This window comes from Taudactylus pleione, unplaced genomic scaffold (genome assembly GCF_031769625.1).
Source record: "Taudactylus pleione unplaced genomic scaffold, aTauple2 ptg000070l, whole genome shotgun sequence".
NCBI classification, from domain to species: domain Eukaryota; kingdom Metazoa; phylum Chordata; class Amphibia; order Anura; family Myobatrachidae; genus Taudactylus; species Taudactylus pleione.
Window position 1 is genome coordinate 20,757,860 of NW_028284472.1, and position 18,115 is coordinate 20,775,974.

The 18,115-nt window shown below is 48.5% G+C and overlaps 1 long non-coding RNA gene across 1 annotated transcript in view; it reads left to right on the forward strand.

Annotated features, from left to right (window-relative positions):
- The first annotated feature begins 4,306 nt into the window (after window positions 1-4,306).
- The window catches only part of LOC148534213 (uncharacterized), a 52,828-nt gene continuing 39,019 nt past the window's right edge, over window positions 4,307-18,115 (forward strand). The window contains exon 1 of the long non-coding RNA XR_015877693.1: window positions 4,307-4,351. This is a non-coding gene — a long non-coding RNA (uncharacterized LOC148534213). The remainder of the gene's footprint in view (window positions 4,352-18,115) is intronic.

An 18,115-nucleotide genomic window follows, 5' to 3' on the forward strand; every position in this document is an offset into this window, starting at 1 on the left:
AACTGCTCGCAGCCCTTGAGGTAGATCCTACCCCGCCGCAAGCACTGCGATCACTGCAGCCTGAAATACAACCAAGTGACGTGTACAATGACGCTTCCATGCTAATTATGCACGCCCAAAGAACGGTGTTTTGACGCTCAGACACGCCTGCGTTCACGCATCAACTCCCCCATTTTCCAGGACCTTCTCCTGGTACCACCCACAAACGGCGCTATCTGTCACTGAAAGTAGCGTTCAGTCTTTGTACTACAAGTACACGATTCACGATCGCAGTGACTGGCTCGCGCACGTGCACTGCAACGCATGCGCAGACAGGCGATTATCGGCCATAGCGTGCGATCGCGGCTTAGCGACCAGGTCTGAATCAGGCCCTAAGTCCCAGCAAGAGCAGCCCAGTGTAGCCTGGCATGGAATCATGAGACTTGTGCTTCTTCAGTTACTGGACAACAGCTTATTATTACAATAACTATGTTTTATTTACAGATTGAGTTACACATTGAGTACTTGTTTCTATAAACTTTTTTCTTATTTTTTTATTCTTATTTCCTTTTTATTTATTTATTTATTTATTTATTTAACTTTTTTATTTTTATGCTTCTTGTGCTATATTTTTGTCATTTCTTTCTTTATATGACTATATTTTGAGTATAACCAACATCTACTCTAAGACACTTCTTTCTTTTAATCTGCATTATTTGCAGAAATGGTTTACTCTGGCTAAAATCCAGATTTGTTATGTAAATTATACTTAATGCAAGTTTAGTTATTTAAATCTATTGGCAGGAGGTAGTTTACTGAAAAACAGTGTGCTCTGAAATTAAAATAATAAGCTCATGTGCCTAGAGAAGACTTTAAACATTCGGGATCAGTTAAATATTCATCATAAGGGGCAGGAGAATGAGGGTAAAGGTCATTGACCGAAATGCAAATGTACAAAGGCACAATGCAAATTTCACATCATGCACCTACTTTTGCATAGAGTAGATGTATCCGTTTTCACAAGAAAGCACGGAGATTTGCCAACCAAGAATATGGCATTTACTGCTGTGAAAATAATGAACAATCTAAAGCAGGGGTAGACAACATGTGGCACTTCAGCTGTTGTGGAACTACAAATCCCAGCATGCACTGCCCCAATTTTTTTGATTAGGGGATGGTAAAACTGTGGCAGGGCATGCTGGGATGGACTCAGATGAACTGACGGGTTTTGGCGGTGGCCGTGGGCTCATTGGCGACGGTTCTCTGACATCGTCTCAAGAGGCCAATGGCGGGCTCAACTCTGAAATGATTCAGGCCCTGCCAATCACAAAGCCGCAGTTTTAAGAAGGAGCAATGAGTGAGCCGTTCACTGCAAATCCAAGATGGCCATGGGGGGGCCAATTGCGGCTCGCTGTGTCATCACCCCTCCCCCAGGTGCTGACTTATATTAGCCATCGTGAGGTAGCAGGAGGGAGTTCAGCAGCGGAGACAGGACAGTGACGAGTGAAGAGCTTCTGAAGACTATAGAAGAAGGAAGAAGTGACGGAAGACCTGAGCAAATGCAAAAAAAGCATTGCCACATCAACCCTCGGGTAGATAATGGATGCAACCCGTATTTGGGGATTGGCGTGACCTATGTCTGAGGCGCATAGTCTAATGTGCCGGCGGTGTTCACCCTCGCAAGAAGGTATGGATTTAGCTGCGCCATGACCTGTGTGTCGGGCGCAGCTAAATCCATACCCTCAGAATAGGTTTCCCTATACGGGTGCTGGTGAACTCTGGGTAGAGCAGAGAAGACTTTCAGCGTAGTCGACCAGTCGGGTCAGAACCAAACGGACAAGACGGTACCAGGGGGCAGATGTATGCAGGTCACAGAAGATAGCCAAGGTCAGAACCAGATTACCAAACGCAGTACCAGGGGTCAGACGAAATTGAAGTCCCAAACAAAGCCAAGGTCAGGAACAAGTAACGAGGTATACACAGGAACGCTGGATTAAGGTAATGGAGCCAGTACTCCCAGGGACTTCCTTTTGTAGGTAGGGCAGGTAGTTGTCATTGCAGTTCACTAAGTCATTTAGGGCTCTATTTACTACAATCCACATTTGTAATGCAGATTGTAGTGTGATATTATTAGGCACTATCACAGGGATTTACTACAAATCCCTTGCAGGGACAGAGCTTGCGAGAAAGCGCTGTCCCTGCGAATCCCCTCCGCACTCTAGTCACAATATTTTTGCAAAAAAATACCGTGACTAATGCCCCGCGCATGTGCCGACTGGCCGCCGCTGCTACCCCCCTGGACTAAGCCCAGCCCCCAACACTAAGCCCCGCTCCCCGCGATCGCGGACCCCCTCCCGCGACCCCCCTCCTTTAATAGCAATTACCTGCAGTCATCGGTGCTCCGGAGATGTCTTCCATGCCTCCGGTCAGCTGATATCCCATACTGCACTGGGACCCAATCACCTGATGACAGCATGGGAGACCAGCTGACCGGAGGGGAGTCCTCACCGGAGCCCCGACCACCAGTCCTTGGAGTCAGGTAAGTAAATTTTTGTTTTGACTATTGTTTTTTTTGCAGTGTATCAGCGTGTGATCTGTTTAGACCACACAGCTGATCAATGGGACCGGCTCCGGGTTCTGCTCTGTCTTTTAGAGCAGAGTAGGAGTCCAGTAACCGGGGGAGACCCTGGTGGCGTTATTATCACAGGGCTTTCCCCGGTATTTTTTTACAATTTATATTTAGTGACTTTGGTCGGATCACATTTCCCATTACAATTATGGGTAATGCGAACTGCTTACTAAAAATAAGTGATACTTAGGGGTTGGAGTAGAATTTTACGAATTTTACTCCAATTACCCTGTAATAACTATAGGTGATACTAAAATAATGTTTTAGTAAAAATAATGTTAATAAATAGAGCCCTTAGAGTGATAGTGCCCTGCTATGTCTGCTATGTAGTCAGGCTGTTGTGGCAGGCACACGCTTAGAGATAAGGACAGGGTAGTGTAGCCATGTGGGTGGGCTGTCCTGTGCTTATTCGCAGGTACCGTGGCCCTGATTCAGAGCCGGACGCTCTGACAGAGCGTTCGCTCTGAATCAGGGCCGTCCTTCTTAATTTTTAGAGCGGCCTCCTGGCCGCTCGTATAGCTGTGGGTGACCACCTACAGCTATAGCGAGCAGCCAGGAAGATGGTCGCGATGGTCAAGACCATCGCAACCATCGGGCTTGCGACGAGACACCCTTGTGGTAGGGTCTCGTTGCCGCAAGCCCTGGAGTGCTTTCGGTTCTATCAGAGCCGAAGGCACCCCCACTGACATCACTTGTGATGTCAGTGGGGCCGGCCCCAGACGGTAGGCGTTCCCATGGGAATGCCTCCGTCGGGGCAGCCACGCCCCCGGCACGCCCACCAAAGGGGGCGTACTGTCACTCACCATCGACAGTACGCTCCCTTTGGTGCGAGACCCGGAGTGACGGCTTGCCCGTCGCTATCCGGGTCTTGCGCATGCGCACTGGGCCAACACGAGCGGGTTTGAATCAGGCCCTGAGATTACAACTGTTCGCCCATCAAGGTAACAAGAGTATTTGAGCATATCAGTGTTTAGTGCGTTATACCTACCCCCTCCACTTGTGCGATTCCCACCTGTTATACTAAGCAAATCCAGAGCACGCCCAGCAAGGCAGGCGATCGCACAGCAAGGCATTAGCACGCCCACTATGTCTTGGCGTGCGATCACTTAGTGTATGCAGATGCCCATACACCATTCATAAGACGCCCACTTGCGCACGTCATCTCCAGGAAGTGCATGACATTGAAAACATTGGTACATCGAGCACCATCGCATGCGATCGCAGCGTTTGAGGTTGACTATACCCTGCCGCAAGCACTGCGCTCACTTCAGTGTGAAATCCCACCAAGTGACGTGTACAATGATGCTCCTTTTAATTATGCACGCCTCTGGAATGGCGTTGTAACACTCAGGCACGCCTGCGTTCGCACCTCCACTCCCCCGTTTCTAGTGCCTGCCCTTGTTACCACCCACAAACGGCCTCTCCTGTCACTCATTCAGCTGGGCTGTCTATGCGCAGTGAGCGATTGCTTCCCGAGTGTTCGCACTGGTTCGCGCACGCGCATTGCGATGCATACGCATGCGCAGATTGCAGCTATCGGCCAGCTACAAGCGATCGCATCCTAGCGAGAGGGTCTGAATCGGCTCCTGAGGTCTGCTAAGCTTGAGACCAAGGGTGCCAATGATGAACTTCTGGACTTAGCATATATACTTTCCATTGCAGGGTCCAGGGTCCTCGCCTGTTCAGTCCACATCTTACCTGCATTCCAGGATCATCGACCAGCGCTTCATCAGTGACCTGAAGGTAAGAGCAAGTGGAGCCAGGTAAGTGCCGGACTACACCTGCACGGTAGGAGGCTGTCTTCCACACGGAGCAGTCCGCCCCTCGCATACACAGCATGGGACACAAGCCCTGTGCAACTTTTTCACTACTTAGTTGAAAAACATTGACCATTAGCGCGATTATTGGCATTGCGTGAGACTCCGAATCAGCCCCTATAATGTGGATCATTTGTCCATCTCTTAGTAGTGCTTTGTAGGAAAGTACATTTCCAGGCACACCTTGACATTTGTAATAAAAACTTTCCAACAAACATTCTGTAAGTGACACATAGTGAAGACCGCCCCACTGTCCACTCACTTCATGATTAAAGAGAAATTGCTTTAAAGTGAGTGTCAAACCAATTTGACAAACTGTTTCTAAAGTATATAATTCAAGATAAATCTTTGACTTTTAGATAATCTATAAAACTCCACAAATGGATGCCAGACAAACCCGATTTAACCATGTTTGGGCCAGTTAATAAAATAAACACGCTCACATGATTTAATGATATAGTATTTTTATCGGTTTTTCGGTTTTACTTGCGAATGTGAACTTAGAGCTCAAGCTTTACATTTCAGTTAATGGCTTAGCAGTTATACGAAATTAGGGGTGAGCGGGTTCGGATTTCTGAAATCCGAACCCCCCCGAGCCCCCCCGATCCGAGTCCGATCCGAGTCAGGCTCGACTTTTCCCGCCTGACTCGGATCTGAAATCGAGGCAAAACGTCATCTTCCCGCCTTCCGAGTCTCGCGGGTTTTGGATCCTATATAAGGTACACACGTCGGCGCCATTTTCTCACTCGGCTGTGGACAGTGAAGAGGGAGGGTGGGAGTTAGGGCTGTGTAGTGTAGTGTAGTGTAGTGCTGCTGTTGTCCACTACTTCAAAGTCCATAGGGGCTGGCTGTGTTGTGCTGTGCTGCTGTTGTTAATAGGGGCTGTGTCCACTACTTCAAAGTCCATAGGGGCTGGCTGGACTGTGTTGTGCAGTCAGTTCTCCATAGGAGCTGTGTCCACTCCAAAGTCCTGTGCAGTGTCCCAGTCCTAAAGGAGTGCTGTAGTGTTGTCCAGGGGGTGCTCTGTCCATCAGGGGTGCTCCCCCCAAGTGCTAAAAAAATAATATATTTTCTGTGTTTGTGAATTGTGTGCGCAGTAGCCGCACGTGCATCAACAAAGTAGTGCCAAGCGTGCGCCTGTGTCATAAGTAAAGGGCCGGCTGGCTTGACCGTTAAGGGTGCTGTAACCCCCGAAAGTACACTCCAGTCCAAACCAAAAAAAAAATTATTTTCTGTGTTTGTGAATTGTGTGCGCAGTAGCCGCACGTGCATCAACAAAGTAGTGCCAAGCGTGCGCCTGTGTCATAAGTAAAGGGCCGGCTGGCTTGACCGTTAAGGGTGCTGTAACCCCCGAAAGTACACTCCAGTCCAAACCAAAAAAAAAATTATTTTCTGTGTTTGTGAATTGTGTGCGCAGTAGCCGCACGTGCATCAACAAAGTAGTGCCAAGCGTGCGCCTGTGTCATAAGTAAAGGGCCGGCTGGCTTGACCGTTAAGGGTGCTGTAACCCCCGAAAGTACACTCCAGTCCAAACCAAAAAAAATATTATTTTCTGTGTTTGTGAATTGTGTGCGCAGTAGTCGCACGTGCATCAACAAAGTAGTGCCAAGCGTGCGCCTGTGTCATAAGTAAAGGGCCGGCTGGCTTGACCGTTAAGGGTGCTGTAACCCCCGAAAGTACACTCCAGTCCAAACCAAAAAAAAAATTATTTTCTGTGTTTGTGAATTGTGTGCGCAGTAGCCGCACGTGCATCAACAAAGTAGTGCCAAGCGTGCGCCTGTGTCATAAGTAAAGGGCCGGCTGGCTTGACCGTTAAGGGTGCTGTAACCCCCGAAAGTACACTCCAGTCCAAACCAAAAAAAATATTATTTTCTGTGTTTGTGAATTGTGTGCGCAGTAGTCGCACGTGCATCAACAAAGTAGTGCCAAGCGTGCGCCTGTGTCATAAGTAAAGGGCCGGCTGGCTTGACCGTTAAAGGGTGCTGTAACCCCCAAGTACACTCCAGTCCAAACCAAAAAAAAAATTATTTTCTGTGTTTGTGAATTGTGTGCGCAGTAGCCGCACGTGCATCAACAAAGTAGTGCCAAGCGTGCGCCTGTGTCATAAGTAAAGGGCCGGCTGGCTTGACCGTTAAGGGTGCTGTAACCCCCGAAAGTACACTCCAGTCCAAACCAAAAAAAAAATTATTTTCTGTGTTTGTGAATTGTGTGCGCAGTAGCCGCACGTGCATCAACAAAGTAGTGCCAAGCGTGCGCCTGTGTCATAAGTAAAGGGCCGGCTGGCTTGACCGTTAAAGGGTGCTGTAACCCCCGAAAGTACACTCCAGTCCTAACCAAAAAAAAATTATTTTCTGTGTTTGTGAATTGTGTGCGCAGTAGCCGCACGTGCATCAACAAAGTAGTGCCAAGAGTGCGCCTGTGTCATAAGTAAAGGGCCGGCTGGCTTGACCGTTAAGGGTGCTGTAACCCCCGAAAGTACACTCCAGTCCAAACCAAAAAAAAAATTATTTTCTGTGTTTGTGAATTGTGTGCGCAGTAGCCGCACGTGCATCAACAAAGTAGTGCCAAGCGTGCGCCTGTGTCATAAGTAAAGGGCCGGCTGGCTTGACCGTTAAGGGTGCTGTAACCCCCGAAAGTACACTCCAGTCCAAACCAAAAAAAAATTATTTTCTGTGTTTGTGAATTGTGTGCGCAGTAGCCGCACGTGCATCAACAAAGTAGTGCCAAGCGTGCGCCTGTGTCATAAGTAAAGGGCCGGCTGGCTTGACCGTTAAGGGTGCTGTAACCCCCGAAAGTACACTCCAGTCCAAACCAAAAAAAATATTATTTTCTGTGTTTGTGAATTGTGTGCGCAGTAGTCGCACGTGCATCAACAAAGTAGTGCCAAGCGTGCGCCTGTGTCATAAGTAAAGGGCCGGCTGGCTTGACCGTTAAAGGGTGCTGTAACCCCCAAGTACACTCCAGTCCAAACCAAAAAAAAAATTATTTTCTGTGTTTGTGAATTGTGTGCGCAGTAGCCGCACGTGCATCAACAAAGTAGTGCCAAGCGTGCGCCTGTGTCATAAGTAAAGGGCCGGCTGGCTTGACCGTTAAGGGTGCTGTAACCCCCGAAAGTACACTCCAGTCCAAACCAAAAAAAAAATTATTTTCTGTGTTTGTGAATTGTGTGCGCAGTAGCCGCACGTGCATCAACAAAGTAGTGCCAAGCGTGCGCCTGTGTCATAAGTAAAGGGCCGGCTGGCTTGACCGTTAAAGGGTGCTGTAACCCCCGAAAGTACACTCCAGTCCTAACCAAAAAAAAATTATTTTCTGTGTTTGTGAATTGTGTGCGCAGTAGCCGCACGTGCATCAACAAAGTAGTGCCAAGAGTGCGCCTGTGTCATAAGTAAAGGGCCGGCTGGCTTGACCGTTAAAGGGTGCTGTAACCCACAAAGTACACTCCAGTCCAAACCAAAAAAAAAATTATTTTCTGTGTTTAGCCGCACGTATATATCAAATCGATATAACATAAATGGAGGACCAAACTTTCTCCGATAAAAATAAAATAGAGAAAGATCAAGAACCACTTCCTCCTAGTGCTGAAGCTGCTGCCACTAGTCATGACATAGACGATAACATGCCATCAACGTCGTCTGCCAAGGCCGATGCCCAATGTCATAGTAGAGGGCACATACAATCCCAAATGGCAAAGTTCAGGAAAATGACCTTGAAAAAGACATTTAAATCAGCTGAAGAGAAACGTAAACTTGCCAATATGCCATTTACGACACGGAGTGGCAAGGAACGGCTAAGGTCGATCCCTAGTATGTTCATGACTAGTGGTTCAGCTTCACATGACGATGGAAGCCCTCCTCCCACTAAAAAAATCAAAAGAGTTAAGCTGGCAAAAGCACAGCGAAGAACTGTGCTTTCTAAGAAGATATCACAAATCCCCAAGGAGAGTCCAAGTGTGGTGGTGGTTGCGATGCCTGACCTTCCCAGCACTGGACGGGAAGAGGTGGCTCTTTCCACCATTTGCATGCCCCCTGCAAGTGCTGAAAGGAGCACCCACAGTCCACTTGCTGATATGCAAATTGAAGATGTCACTGTTGAAGTACAACAGGATGAGGATACTGGTGTAGCTGGCGCTGAGGAGGAAGTTGGCGAGGAGGATTCTGATGGTGATGTGGTTTGTTTAAATCAGGCTCCGGGGGAGACAGTTGTTGTCCGTGGGATGAAAAAGCCCATCACGGTCATGCCTGGGCAGAAGACCAAACATTCCACCTCTTTGGTCTGGCAATATTTCTATCCAAATCCGGACAACAACTGTCTTGCCATATGTACCATATGTAAAGGTGAAATAAGTAGGGGTAGGGACGTCAACCACCTAGGAACATCCTCCCTTATACGGCACCTGCAGCGCGTTCATAAAAAGTTACTGTCAAGTTCAGAAACTTTGGCTAAGACCGTAAGCAGTCCAGGGACACCTAAATCCCGTTGTCCTGTTGTATCCAAGCGCCTGCAAACCACACCGTCAACTCCCTCCTCGTCAATTTCCTCCTTAGTCAGGATCGGAAGTAGTCCTGCAGGCCATGTCACTGGCATGACTGACTCTCCTATCCGGGATTCCTCTGGAGGATCCTGCATTGCTACGCCTACTGCTGCCGCTGCTGCTGTTGCTGCTGCTGGGAGTCGTTCATCATCCCAGAGAGGAAGTAGGAACACCACTACTTTTACTAAACAATTGACCCTCCAACAGTCCTTAGCGAGGAGGATGAAGTACGACAGCAGTCATCCTGAAGCAAAACGTATAACTGAGGCCTTGACTGCTATGTTGGTGTTAGACGTGCGTCCGGTATCCGCCATTAGTGCAGTGGGATTTAGACAATTGATGGAGGTAGTGTGTCCCCGGTTCCAAATACCGTCTAGATTCCACTTCACTAGGCAGGCGATACCGAGACTGTACAGAAACGTCAGAAAAAGTGTCCTCAGTGTCCTGAAAAATGCCGTTGTACACAATGTCCACTTAACCACGGACATGTGGACAAGTGGAACAGGGCAGACTAAGGACTATATGACTGTGACAGCCCACTGGGTAGATGTATCACCTTACGCAGCAACAGCAGCAGCGTCACCAGTAGCAGCATCTCAGAAACGCCAGCTCGTTACAAGGCAGGCTACGCTGTGTATCACCGGTTTCAGTAAGAGGCACACCGCCGACAACCTCTTAGAGAAACTGAGGGAAATCATCGCCCAGTGGCTTACCCCACTTAGACTCTCCTGGGGATTTGTGATATCTGACAACGCCACCAATATTGTGCGGGCATTACATCTGGGCAAATTCCAGCACGTCCCATGTTTTGCTCACACAATAAACTTGGTGGTGCAGAATTTTCTGAAAAGCGACAGGGGCGTGCAGGAGACGCTTTGGGTGGCCCGAAAAATTTCTGGCCACTTTCGCCATTCAGCGACTGCGTGCCGAAGACTGGAGCGCCAGCAAACACTCTTGAACCTGCCCCGCCATCACCTGAAGCAAGAGGTTGTGACACGGTGGAACTCAACCCTCTATATGCTTCAGAGGATGGAGGAGCAGCAAAAGGCCATACAAGCCTATACATCCACCTATGACATAGGCAAAGGAGGGGGTATGCACCTGACTCAAGCGCAGTGGAGAATGATTTCCGTGTTGTGCAAGGTTCTCCAGCCCTTCGAACTTGCCACACGTGAAGTCAGTTCAGACACTGCCAGCTTGAGTCAGGTCATTCCCCTCATCAGGCTTTTGCAGAAGCAGCTGGAGAAAGTGAAGGAGGAGCTAAGACGGAGCGATTCCGCTCGGCATGTGGGACTTGTGGATGAAGCCCTTCATTCGCTTTGCCAGGATTCCAGGGTGGTCAATCTGTTGAAATCAGACCACTACATTTTGGCCACCGTGCTCGATCCTAGGTTTAAAGCCTATGTGGTGTCTCTCTTTCCGGCCGACACAAGCCTGCAGAGGTGCAAAGACCTGCTGGTGAACACACTGTCAGCTGAAGCGGAACGTGACACGTCAACAGCTCCTTCTTCATTTTCTCCTGCAACTGGGGCTGCCAGGAAAAAACTTAGGTATCCTAAGCAACCCGCTGGCGGTGATGCAGGACAGGCAGGACCAAGTTTGGACATCTGGTCCGGACTGAAGGACCTGGCAACAATTTCTGACATGTCTACTGTCACTGCATATGATACTGTCACCATTGACAGAATGGTGGAGGATTACATCGGTGACAGCATCCAAGTAGGCATGGCAGACAGTCCATACCTGTACTGGCAGGAAAAAGAGGCAATTTGGAGGCCCCTGTACAAACTGGCTCTATTTTACCTGAGTTGCCCCCCCTCCAGTGTGTACTCCGAAAGAGTGTTTAGTGCAGCCGGGAACCTTGTCAGCGAAAGGCGTAGGAGGTTGCTTCCACAGAATGTGGAGAAGATGATGTTCATCAAAATGAATTATCAGCTCTTCCAGGGAGACCAGCCTCCAGAAGGTACAGAGGGACCTGTGGTGGTGGATTCAAGTGGGGACGAGTTAATACTTTGTGAGGATGAGGATGTACACACTGAAGAGGGTGAGGAATCGGTGGATGAGGAGGATGAGGATGACATCTTGCCTCCATAGAGCCAGTTTGTGCAGGGACACATTAATTGCCAGCTTGTTTTGTGGGGGCCCAAACGAACCAATCATTTCAGCCACAGTTGTGTGGCAGACCCTGGCGCTGAAATGATTGGTTTGTTAAAGTGTGCATGTCCTGTTTATACAACATAAGGGTGGGTGGGAGGGCCCAAGGACAATTCCATCTTGCACCTCTTTTTTTTCTTTGCATTATGTACAGTTTGGGGCCTAGTTTTTCAAACTGCCATCCTGTCTGCCACTGCAGTTTCACGCCTAGATGGGTCACGTGTTTGTGCCGCCCACTCGTGTCGCTTAGCATAGTCATCCAGCTACCTCGGTGCAACGTTTTGGACATAAAAACACTATTGTGAGGTGTGAGGTGTTCAGAATAGACTGGAAATGAGTGGAAATTAAGGTTATTGAGGTTAATAATAGCATAGGAGCAGAAAAACCTACAAATTCTGTGATTTTAGCTGTTTTTATGCTTTTTTAAAAAAAAATACAGATCCAAAACACAAAACCCAGAACCCAAAACACGGAAGGGTGGTTTTGGCAAAACCAATCCAGATCCAAAACACGAAGAAAGATCCAGATCCAAAACCAAAACACAAAACACGAAAAGTGGCCGGTGCACACCCCTATACGAAATACAACTTGGTGATAGAGCCCAAAATAAAAATCAAGGTTTTTAAGTTTTTGTTCGGCTAAAAACGAAAATTTTCAACTTGCTTGCTTGAAAATTTCGTGCCTCTCTACGAAGATACACTTAGGCCCTGATTCAGAGGCGCTTGCTATTTGGGCCGTTTTTTTTTTTTTACCGGCCTCCAGGCCGCTCGCTAAGCTGTGGGTGACCACTCACAGCTTAGCGGGCGACCTGGCGATGGTCGCGACCATCGGGCTTGCGACGAGACCCTTGTGGTAGGGTCTCGTCCACCACAAGCCCCAGTGAACTTCCTGCTCTAATAGAGCAGTAAGTTCACTACTGACATCACGTGTTATGTCAGTAGGGCCACCCCCAAATGGCAGGCGTTCCTTTGGGAACGCCTCCGTTTGGCCAGCCACCCCACCGACCCACCTACAAAACGGGACGAGCTGTCGATCAACATCGACAGCTGCCCCGTTTTGCTGTGAGCCCCGAGCGAATGAAGTTCCCACTCGCTCTGGTGCTCGCACACGCGAAGTGCATACGCCGCGCGTGCGTACTGCCCGACCATCGACCCGCTTGCGAGCGCTATGTGCTCGCAAGCAGATCTGAATCAGGCCCTTCGGACTTAAAAAAATGAATCTGAGCATTATTTTAGTAGTTAAACAAAAAATTTGAATTCATTTGGAGAGGTCTTAGAATTGAAGTACGTTTTTTTTTTTTTGTAGTGACGTGGGAGCCATATTTACTTTGTCTGGGATCACAGTCGCAGCATGAGACAAGTCTCGAAAATGGTTTTGACGCGCCTACGTTTGAGTCGCCACCAGTGTAGTCACTGCGATCGCGCACTGTGGTGCATACGCATGCACAGTATGCAACAATTGACTGATTGCGTGCGTAATCGCAGTTGCGATTCGCTGCTGAATTAGGCCCCATATCTCTGAATCAGACCATGAATACCTAAAAACCGACTGTTTCTGTGTTATGGAGACTCATCAGTGCAGAATAGGGTTTTTCTTCCCTGGATGTAAACAGCTATAGAAACAACCAAGAATTATTTCCCCCTGAATGGCTGTAATTTTAAATTCTTCCTCTTTTTTTTTAACTTCATTAATTATTATATACTTACCTCAGGACTGTCCCACAATAATCTGCAGGGGTGTATGCACGTTGCACAATGGACCAAAGATTCTTGTGTCTGGAATGTGAGGAAACCATCGTAAAATGTAACCTTTCCTGGCCTCTGGTGTAATAAATACTATTTCAGATTTTTTTACTTGACTTTCATGTTTATATTCCCCTATTGGTAGTCAGTGTGTACAGTATATTTACTAAAGTGAGAGTTTTTAGAAGTGGAGATGTTGCCCATCACAACCAATCAGATTCTAGCTATTATCTTCTAGAAGGAGCTAGTAGAATGTTACGTAGAATCTGATTGGTTGCTGTAGGCAACATCTCCATTTCTAAAAACTCTCACTTTAGTAAATATACCCCTTAATCTTTTCTACCACACTCAATGAAGACTATTTTTCCAGTTCCTTTATATGCAAGTACACCAGTGCCAGGACGGTCATGAGAGCAGTGCACGAGTCACAATTAGACAGACCCTCTTTTTTTTCGCTTGAGATATTAGTCACAATGCCTATTTTCCTCTCATTATTTTGGCTGATGCCTGCAAACCGCTTATGTTACCATATGTTTCTGTGTCCATTTGTTTTCACATTTGGGAGTGATAAGGAAATAAGGGATGGATTTGTATAATGTCACATGGGTTTCACGGTTGTAAATTCTGTACGAGCTGTACATGAAAGGGCACCAGTGCTTTTTGTAGTCTGACTTCCTTTTATGAGGCTATAGCTCGGCTGGTAATGCTCTAACTGGACTGAATGGTTTCACATATGTAGCCCTCCACCCAGAGTAACCCAAAGTCTCATAAACTCCAATATGTTCTTTACGTTGTAATCATGCAGGCTACAGTAGACATTGGTACTACTACTGCTAATACTACTACTACATTCAACATCGCTATCAGTATACTGTATGTAATGTCAAAGTTATACCACAGTGCTGTTTTGCGTGTCTAAACTCAAACTCACTTGTTTCACTTTGGATGTTCTTTGTAACATCTTGAGTGGGATGTACAGTACTGTAGTCATTAGGTCGACATTTACAATATCGACAACACAATGGGCCTGAGTCAGCATTAGCAGCTGCAGTTTGTACGCAGCTGCCGTGAGAAAATATGCGAATGCTACAGCCGCCTGGAAATGTATCAAGATGCCCACACAGTGGCAGAACTCCCGGAGACAATGGAGTCATTTACCGTCGGTCTCCAGCCCTTAAGGGGGCACCTGGCTCCATTGTCCCCCGGGCCGTTCCGGTGCTCCACCTCCAGCGGCGTCAATACGGGGGGTGCGGTCGCATCCGCCATTTTCCGGGCGCCCGCTGAGTGTGTTACCAGCGGACGCCCGGCTCCCTCTTTCCACCTGGCGGTAGCTGGAGGAACCGAGCTCACTCCTGAGCTCCGCTTCCGGGTCCCGCAATGCACTATGGGAGTGACGTCATGATGACACTCCCATAGTTTCGAGGAGCGGGCGCCGGGGACGGGAGGCAGCAGCACTGGAGCGGGGGTTTCAGGTAAGTATTGTTTTTTTTTGTATGTGTGTATGCTCGTGGGGGGCTCACTACAGGGGGCATTACTGGGGGCTCACTACAGGGGGCATTACTGGAGCACTACTGGGGGCATTACTGGGAGCACTACTGGGGGCATTAAAGGGGCTTACTACAGGGGACATTACTGGGGGCTTACTACAGGGGGCATTACTGGGAGCTTTCTACAGGGGGCTTACTACAGGGGGCATTACGGGGGCTTACTACAGGGGGCATTACTGGGGGCACTACAGGGGCTTACTACTGGGGGTACTACAGGGGGCACTACAGGGGGACCACTACTGGAGGTACTGTATAGGGGGACCACTACTGGGGGGCATAACATAGGCGGCACTGCATAGGGGAAGCTCTACAGAGGGCACTGCACAGGGGGACCACTACTGAGGGAACTGCATAGGGGGGCGGCAGCTGGGGCTGGCATAGGTGCTGGGGGGGTGGTACATTTTAATTTGGGGGTGGGCACCAACATTTATCTTGCCTCTGGGCACCTGGGATGAAGTTATGCCACTGTGCCCACAGGTGGTCTCGCTGAGACCAAGCAAATAAACAGCGGTGGTCGCAGATCATTCGATAGTCGATCATCTGAGTAAGCCTATGGTTGCGCATAAATGGCCAAGGGAACTGAGACATTGGTGCCATATACTCTGCGTACGGTATTGCAGTTTCAGGCAGATACATGCCACGGAAACGGTTACAACACACCCGCGTTTTTGTAGCCACTCCCTGTTACCTCCAACAACGCCAGCTGTCTGTCAATCACTAGCGGATAAATCCTCACAACAACCGTAGTTGCATTTGCTTGCAATTCATATCGCCTTACGTGTGCATTGCGGTTAAGACGCATGGGCATCTCACCGATACATGCTCAAGTGCGTGAATATTGAAATCAGGCTTGCCTACCCTCTCGATTTGGCCAGGAGCCTCCCGATTTTCGGGTGCCGCTCCCGGCCACCTGGAAAGGCAGGCAAGCCTCCCGGAAACCTCCGACCCTCCCGTCCTCCCCCCTGAACAGACTAGAAACCCCCGCAGTGGGGAAGCCTGATGGCATTGTGAAGAGGGGCGGAGCCACGATGACGCGATCGTGCGGCCCCGCCCCCGGCTTCGCCTCCAATGTGCCACCAATTGGCTGGCTCGCCCCCGGCTCCGCCCCCAATGACCGGCCACGCCCCCCCGCTGTTAGCCGACAATCAGCTCCCTCCCGGAAGGCTGGAGCTGATTGTCGGCAAGTATGATTGAAATAGCGTCTATATCCGAATCAGGCCCAATGTCGTTAAAATGTTGACAGGCAACGTGTCGACATTGTCAGAATGTCAATATGTGAAATGTTGACATTGTCAGAATGTTGACATTAGAGTTAGGCTGCGGGCAGGAGGGTTAGGGTTAGACACTAGAGGGACATTAGGGCTAAGCTGCGGGCAGGAGGATTAGACACTAGAGGGACATTACGATTAGGCTGCAGGCAGGAGGGTTAGGCTTAGACACTAGAGGGACATTAGGGTTAGGCTGCAGGCAGGAGGGTTAGACACTAGAGGGACATTAGGGTTAGGCTGCGGGCAGGAGGGTTAGTGTTAGACACTAGAGGGACATTAGGGTTAGGCTGCAGGCAGGAGGGTTAGACACTAGAGGGACATTAGGGTTAGGCAGCGGGCAGGAGGGTTAGGGTTAGACACTAGAGGGACATTAGGGTTAGGCTGTGGACAGGAGGGTTAGGGTTAGACACTAGAGGGACATTAGGGATAGGTAGCGGGCAAGAGGGTTAGTGTTAGACACTAGAGGGACATTAGGGTTAGGCTGCAGGCAGGAGGGTTAGACACTAGAGGGACATTAGGGTTAGGCTGCGGGCAGGAGGGTTAGTGTTAGACACTAGAGGGAAGGGTTAGGCTGCGGGAAAGAGGGTTAGTGTTAGACACTAGAGGAACATTAAGGTTAGGCTGTGGGCAGGAGGGTTAGTGTTAGACACTAGAGGGACATTAGGGTTAGGCTCCAGGCCGGAGGGTTAGTGTTAGACACTAGAGGGGCATTAGAGTTAGGCTGCAGGCAGGAGGGTTAGTGTTAGACACTAGAGGGACATTAAGGTTAGGCTGCGGGCAGGAGGGTTAGGGTTAGACACTAGAGGGACATTAGGGTTAGGCTGCGGGCAGGAGGGTTAGGGTTAGACACTAGAGGGACATTAGGGTTAGGCGGCAGGCAGGAGGGTTAGTGTTAGGCACTAGAGGGACATTAAGGTTAGGCTGCGGGCAGGAGGGTTAGTGCTAGACACTAGAGGGACATTAGGGTTAGGCTGCAGGCAGGAGGGTTAGGGTTAGACACTAGAGGGACATTAGGGTTAGGCTGTGGGCAGGAGGGTTAGGGTTAGACAGTAGAGGGACATTAGGGTTAGGCAGCGGGCAGGAGGGTTAGGGGTTAGACACTAGAGGGACATTAGGGATAGGCTGCAGGCAGGAGGGTTAGGGTTAGACACTAGAGGGACATTAGGGTTAGTCTGTGGGCAGGAGGGTTAGGGTTAGTCACTAGAGGGACATTAGGGTTAGGCAGCGGGCAGGAGGGTTAGGGTTAGTCAGTAGAGGGACTTTAGGGTTAGGCAGCGGGCAGGATGGTTAGGGTTAGACAGTAGAGGGACGTTAGGATTAGGCAGCGGGCAGGAGGGTTAGGGTTAGACACTAGAGGGAAGTTAGGGTTAGGAAAAAAAGAATTAAATTTTCCTTCTATAGTGTGAGGTTCAGGTCTCTGCTACATCCATCTGAAATGAAATGAGTGACATATTTTTATGATGTCGTTGTCTTAGCAGGGCACATCATATACAAAATTAAAGGTCTTGGTCCATAGATTTGCAGAAAAATTTTGGAGTTGTAATTGGTTGCTTCAAAAAAGTCAGGTTTGTACTGATTGCGCTACTGCAGCGGAGTGCAGCTGAATACCCAAGAGGTGGAGAGCACCAACCAGTGTATGAAATCGCAAATCCCAAACGACAGTATGGTTCAATGTCATAAATTGCTTATCCATATCGTTATAGTGAGTAATGTATGACAAATGGGCGTAAATAGGGGGAATGATATCTCCTTAAAATAGCCCGTGCCAGACTTAAATGTCAGCATTCCCCTAATTAGGGTGTATGTATGGCACAATACAGTTAGTCTTGCTATGTTCATTGATAAAGAATGGGAAAAGTGAAACTCCAAGATTTAAACGTCCAGCAGATAAATTTTCTTTCTCATGATCTCACACTGGGACACTTCATCTGTAGTAGGTCAATTACCTTTAAAAATATAAAAATGAAGCTCCACATAGTTTAAGATCAATCACATTTATTGAAGTATAATCCATATAAAATAATGAAAAGGAAAATAAATAACAACTGAAACCACCATAATATATGGGGTTCCTCTGTACCATGTGAGGCCGCTTGAGAAGGGCACGCTTGAAGGTATGAAGGGCAGAATGGTAATCCCGGGTAAGTCTCCTTCACCTCCCAAATGTGTCTGACTCTCTAGGTCCTAATGGATTCACAGGGATTACCTTCACCAACGCATTTCGACCAATAGGTCTTCTTCAAGGTGTAGGTGGTAATGCACAGGACAATATTTATAGCCAGTCTGGGATGGTGCCTCTCCTTCCCCTATTTCTATAGTGGGTGGGTCTTTGTGATTGGTTAGGTGTCCCAAATGACAGTATGGCTTAATGTCATAAAGAAAAATAACAATTGAAACCACCATAACATATGGGGTTCCTGCGTACCATGTGGGGCCTTTTGAGAAAGG